Source organism: Microcaecilia unicolor, chromosome 3 (assembly GCF_901765095.1).
Source record: "Microcaecilia unicolor chromosome 3, aMicUni1.1, whole genome shotgun sequence".
Taxonomy (NCBI): Eukaryota; Metazoa; Chordata; class Amphibia; order Gymnophiona; family Siphonopidae; genus Microcaecilia; species Microcaecilia unicolor.
This window is the reverse complement of record NC_044033.1, coordinates 496,094,668-496,100,667: the sequence shown is the minus strand read 5'-3', so window position 1 is coordinate 496,100,667 and position 6,000 is coordinate 496,094,668. Positions and strand designations below refer to the sequence as shown.

The window sequence follows — 6,000 nt, the reverse complement described above, 5'->3', positions numbered from 1 at the left end:
CGTTCAGCCCGGGAGGACCGGCCATGCCAAAAAGTCGAAGGCGCTGGTGCAGGACCAAAGCGCGTGCAGAGCCCACCCCCTCCCCCTCTCCCTCCCCCCTTCTCAGCTCCATTCTTGCGCGCGCGCCCCCCACACTCTCTTTGAAGCGGCGGTGGTGGCGCGCGCTCCTAGCTCGAGCTCCGGCACTGGCTCCCTCCCTCCTCCTCCTCTGTCTTCTTCTCTCTCTCGCACTGTAGCCCGCGCAAATGGAGATGGACAAGGAAGCGGCAGCGCCGAGCTCCGGGTCCGCTCCGCCCGCCCGCAGCATCATGGCTGGCTTTTAGGAGAGCAGCAGCAGCCGCGGCGGCAGCGACCAGCAGCTCTTCCCGTCAGAACCGGGTAAGTGGAACGGGCTTAGCGCTCCGTCCCCCGAGTCTAGAGGTTCTCTCTCTCGGTCCCCGCGCGCTCGCTTTTCCTGATTCCTGCGCCTCGCGCTCCGTCGCGCGCGCACCTGCAGCACCTGCCGGCGGCTCTCGTGCCCTTGGCGAGGCGCAGCGCTGCTCGGAGGAAGAGACTATTGTGCCGGAACGAGAAGTGTCAGGCAGCATCTTTTTTTTTTTATTTATTTTGGGTTTATTTCATTTTTGATATTGCAGAATAGGGACAAAAAAAGGGGGGAGGGGATGTTGCTCATCATGGATCTCAGATCGTGGGATTTCTCGCTCTAGGAATCGCCATCCTGCATAGGGGCGACCCCCCCCCCCCCCCCCTCGCTCGGGCATTTATTTATTATACTCCTCTCGTACTTAGGCGATCTGAGAATTAGTGCAACATCTTTGCCATTCACTTGGCCGCATTCTCCGCCTCCCAGTGTCTTTCTTGGTGTGCACCAAGCATGGAAACAAAACAAACAAACAAAAAAAAAAAGGGCAAACTTTGTTTTCTCCTCCCCGGAAACCTCATCCTACCATTTAAGTGCAAATCTGGATCCCGAAAGCACCTGTCTCTCTGCAGTGGCAATTTAGATCGGGTCGTGGATTCCCCCCCGGACTGATGAGTTTAAGTTGCTGTTTCTTTTTTTTTTTAATTCTTTAGAATAAATGAATGAAGATCAAAGAAATATCTATTTTCCTAAACTTTTTTTTTTTATATATATAGAGAGAGTTTATGGTGACAACCAAGGGATTAAGGTAGGAGTATCAAAGAAACCTAGCAAATGTTACACTTTCTTCTCCAGATCTGACCGTTCTTGTGATGTTCGATAGCTGTTGGCATGACTGCAGTGCGGTGATGGGAAAAAAAAAAAAAAAAGAAAAGTGCTCTCGACTCACTTTTATTTCTTGACCACATTGATCGTCTTTCGTTTCCCCCCATCCCCTCTGAATTCATGCAGAAGATTTGTTTCACAACCTAGAAAGTTGAGTTCGACATGCTTTGGCAGAGTGCCTTTTGCCATCCTTCTTTGCTCGTGGGATGGGGGGGGGGGGGGGGGTTGTAGCCTTTCGAAGGCTCAACAATTGTATAATTTTTACAAGACACAGCTGTATCTGTGTGGATCGACCAGGGCACATGACTGTTGCTCAGATCTGTGGTGCTGAAAATGCTGATCAGCGCCAAGCGCTCCGTCCCTTTCAACAAATACACACACACAGAAAATGTTTTCTTCTAAACATACAGTGGCTGCATTATTCTCTGTTTCTTTCCTACGTCTTAGCCGGTTGGGGGATACTTTAGAAGACTCTTTGGTGGTGGAGGTGGGGGGTGGGGCGGTTGAGATTTATGTGAAACTGCATTGAATAGTGCAAGTGTTTTGTTTAAGGCTGCTGCGTCCTTTTAAGGGTGAGATGAATTTCAGCACCAAGGTCCAGTGGCTGGGGGGGAGATTTGGGTGGAATTAGACCGCACCAGTTGCTGCTTGCTGTAAGATTTTTGCATTGCATTTCTGGTGGAATGTAAATCGGTGGGTGTGTTTGCGTGCTTCCCTACTTACTTCCACAATCTGCAACAAAGCGAATGCCTTATGACAACGGGAGACTGGTGGGGAGGGAGAGGGGATGGGGGGGAGTTAGTTTCAACAAGGGGGGATGATGAAAGACAAACCCTATCTTTTCCACTTTCCAGTATCAATCACGGAGCGATCGTCTCTTTGTTTAGTGCCGGTGAAAAGATGTGGAAGGCGGCTGTTTAAAAGGAACATTAGGAATTGTGGCCAAGGGGGATTTAAAGTTAGCCCATCTTTAGAGAGGATTAAGTTGTGCTTGTAAAGGAGCTACCCATCCCCCATGCAGTGAAAGTCCATACACCAGAAGCTATTGCAGATGCAGCTTTAATATTTCATTTCGCTGGGTTGCCTTCAAGTAAATCTGGTGAAAGGTGTTTTGTTTTTTTGTTTTTTCGTCTGGAATGTTTACCCGAGTAGAGGCATGAAAGAAAAGTGTGCCTGTTTCAACGTTTACAACTTTCTAAAACGAGTCTAGAAAATAGAAAATTATTTTCCTTGAGAGCTGAAATGCTTCCCTCATGCTAGTTTTTTTTTTTTTGCCAGCCTCTTCTGTGTGTGACTTCTCAATGAGTCTTATAACAGTCACATTGAAATCACCTTGCATTTAAATAAGACCGAGATGACATGAAGAAACATATTTTTAAAAGAAAATCATTATTCTCCGAGGACAAGCAGGCTGCTTATTCTCACATATGTGGGTCGACATCCGGGTCAGCCCAGGAAACGGCAAGTTTTCAGCAGCAGCGCCAACCGCGCATGCGCGGACGACTTCCCGCCCATCATGCTGAGCATGCCTCCTCAGTTTTTTCTTGTCTGCAAACGAGGTGACAGGTTTTTTTCTGTGCTCATAAGGCCCAGAAAAAGAGTCTGAAAACTTCTATCATTCTTTATTTTCTCATCATTTTTTTCTTTAAAAAAAAAAAAAAAACTAAAAAAACTCTGTGTAGCTATTCTTAGTTTAGCCCCCCTTTTTAATGTTTCCTTTGTTTTTCGACGCGGCCGGCTTTAGGCCACGCGGTCGGGTTCTTCCTTTCTTTTTGTGCCCTTTTTTCTTTTAATAGGCACACGCGTCTTTTGATTTTGTCGAAGCCGTTTTTCCTTCCATGTCATCGAAGACATCCAGCGGCTTTAAACGTTGTACTCTGTGCAACCGGACCATCTCAGGTACTGATACCCACACCTGGTTTATCCAGTGCCTTGGGCCTGACCATAGCCCAGCCGCTAGTAGTCTGTGTCTTCATATGAAGAAATGGACCCAAGCGTCTCGAGAAGCCCGAGAAAAGCTTTTTGGGGCTCGGTCCAGTCCTTCGATATCAACATCAACATCGGTACTGAGGTCAGCGGCGGCGGCGTCGACATCGACAGGAGCATCGACGTCAGGACCAGAGGTAATGGCTGCTGAGAGACCAACTCGCGCTGGGACCAGTGAGGCGTCGAGTGGGTCTCCACCTGTCTCGAGGCCTCCTGTTATGCAGGCCCCCCTGGACCGACTTTCATCGGACCCGGCCCGAGGAGATGTGAAGATTCCACGTCCTCCTCATCGGTACCGAGGAGTCTCGATGACGGGCGTCGAGCGAAGGCGAAGAAGCACCGTCATCGTTCTCCTTCGACGCACGGTACCGGGAGCTCCGGGGCATTGAGAGAGTCGGCACCTGAGAAGCGTCGGCGCCAAGAGGATCGCTCCTCCTCGATACAGGAGGTGCCAATGCGTCGGTCTCCTAACAGCCTGATGCCTGCTCTCGAGCCTCCACAGATTCTGACAACTGCCTGTTCCACAGACCCCACAGCCTTTTCCGATGGTGGATCTCGATGAGCACTTCCGGGCCTTGCGTCCAGAACTTCTGGAGGGACTGCTATGTTAGTCAGCTTTGCTGTTGGGGGCGCTTGCACCTTCTGTACCATCTGCTGCATCGGTGTCTGGCCCTTCTGCGGTGAGGTCTCCGACTGCGGTGCCGCCTGCAGTATCGGCTGCCACCCAGGTTGACTCTCCTTCGACGTCAGTGGAGGGAGCTTCGTCGCAGTCGGACTGGGCGTTGGCCTCTCAACATCGCCATAGAGGACATCGTTCCTTGGCATCGAGGCAGGTTCAGTGTCGAAGTACCTTGACACAGGCTTTATCCGACACTGAGCAGGAGCATTCATGGGAGTCAGAGGAAGATCCCAGGTACTTTTCTTCTGATGAGTCCTTTGGGATTCCCTCTGATCCTTCTCCTCTGCCACAGAGGAGACTATCTCCACCGGAGAGTCTGTCTTTTTCCTCTTTTGTCCAGGAAATGGCTATGGTTATTCCCTTCCCTGTGGAGATTGAGCTCATGTAGATTGGCTTCACACTCAAGGAGCCTGGTCCTTTCAGGAAAAAGGTCTTCAGATCAATCTCCTGGAATTGCGAGCAATCTGGAACACTCTAAAGGCTTTCAGAGACCGGCTGTCCAATCAAATCATATTGTTTCAGACAGGAAATCAGGTTGCCATATATTACACCAACAAGCAGGGAGGCACCGGATCTCGCCCTTTGTGTCAGAAAGCCGTCCAGATGTGGCTTTGGGCGCGCCGTCACGGCATGTTTCTGCAAGCCACTTATCTGGCAGGCATAAACAACAGTCTGGCCGACAGGCTGAGCAGGATAATGCAACCTCACAAGTGGTCACTGATCATAGGTGTCGCCCGCAAGATCTTCCGAGCGTGGGGCACCCCATCGGTGGATCTTTTTGCCACTCAGATCAATCACAAGGTCCCTCAGTTCTGTTCCAGGTTTCAGGCCCACGACAGACTAGCCTCAGCTGCCTTTCTCCTGCATTGGGGAACAGGCATCCTGTATGCGTATCCTCCCATACTTCTAGTGGGGAAGACTTTGCTGAAACTCAAGCAAGACTGCCGAACCACGATTCTGATTTCTCCCTTCTGGCTGCGTCAGATTTGGTTCCCGCTTCTTCTGCAGCTGTCCTCCGAGGAACCGTGGAGATTGGAATGTTTTCCAACCCTCATCACCCAGAACGAGGGGTCGCTTCTGCATCCCAACCTCCAGTCTCTGGCTCTCACGGCCTGGATGTTGAGAGCTTAGAATTCGCCTCCTTGGGTCTTTCAGAGGGTGTCTCCTGAGTCTTGCTTGCTTCCAGGAAAGATTCCACGAAGAAGTGTTACTCTTTCAAATGGAGGAGGTTTGCCATCTGGTGTGACAGCAAGGCCCTAGATCCTCTTTCTTTTTTTTTTTAAATCTTTTTTTTATTGAGAACAAGCAGAGCTTTCCAATACAAACATATAACAATTGTAAACAGTAATACTAACATGAAAGTAACTATAGGATACAGTACACATATTATTCACTCCATAAGTATTATGTCGAGCCATCCCCAATTATCCCATCAAGGTACATTGTTATGTTCTGGGCTCGTGCTTGTAATTTTTCAGTTTTATTCCCCCCCCCCCCCCCCATTCCCAGCCATCCCACTATACCCGTTTCCTTTATACCTCCCTCCCCCCTCCCGTCCAGAGTTGCTCATTCAAAAAGACCTTTTAGCACCCATCGCAGAAATTCCAACAAAGGCACTAATTATAGGACGAGTTGGAACACATTCCAAGCAGCGCTTCCATATACCATTATATTGCTTAGTTGCCCTATTTCCCAGGTTAGCTGTTCTTTGGATCTCCCAGTCAGCCATCTGCTGTAGATGTCTATACCATTGTTCAATGGGCGGCGATAAATGGCTTATCCATTGCTGCAAAATGACCTTCCTAGCCAACAATAGCGCCAGTAATATAAAATGACACTTGCTACTGTTCAACCCTTGCTCCTGCAGTTCCACATCCGATCCCATCAGCATAATTCCATATGTCCACTCATAAGAGCTTTGCAGCACCTTTTCCAACAATGCCACCACTCTAGGCCAGTACCCTTCAAGTTTGACACACTCCAGGAAATGATGCACTAAGGACCCCCTGCTTATATTACATTTGTTACACACATCCGTATCCCACAGACCCATTGCCTTCCCTTTGCATCTAGTGATATACGCATTATG

At 49.4% G+C, this 6,000-nt stretch overlaps 1 protein-coding gene across 1 annotated transcript in view; it reads left to right on the top strand.

The window, feature by feature from the left end:
* The first annotated feature begins 262 nt into the window (after window positions 1–262).
* FUT9 (fucosyltransferase 9) overlaps window positions 263–6,000 on the top strand; it is a 193,416-nt gene continuing 187,678 nt past the window's right edge. The window contains exon 1 of the mRNA XM_030199086.1: window positions 263–378. The gene's annotated coding sequence lies outside the window, so the exon portion shown is untranslated. The remainder of the gene's footprint in view (window positions 379–6,000) is intronic.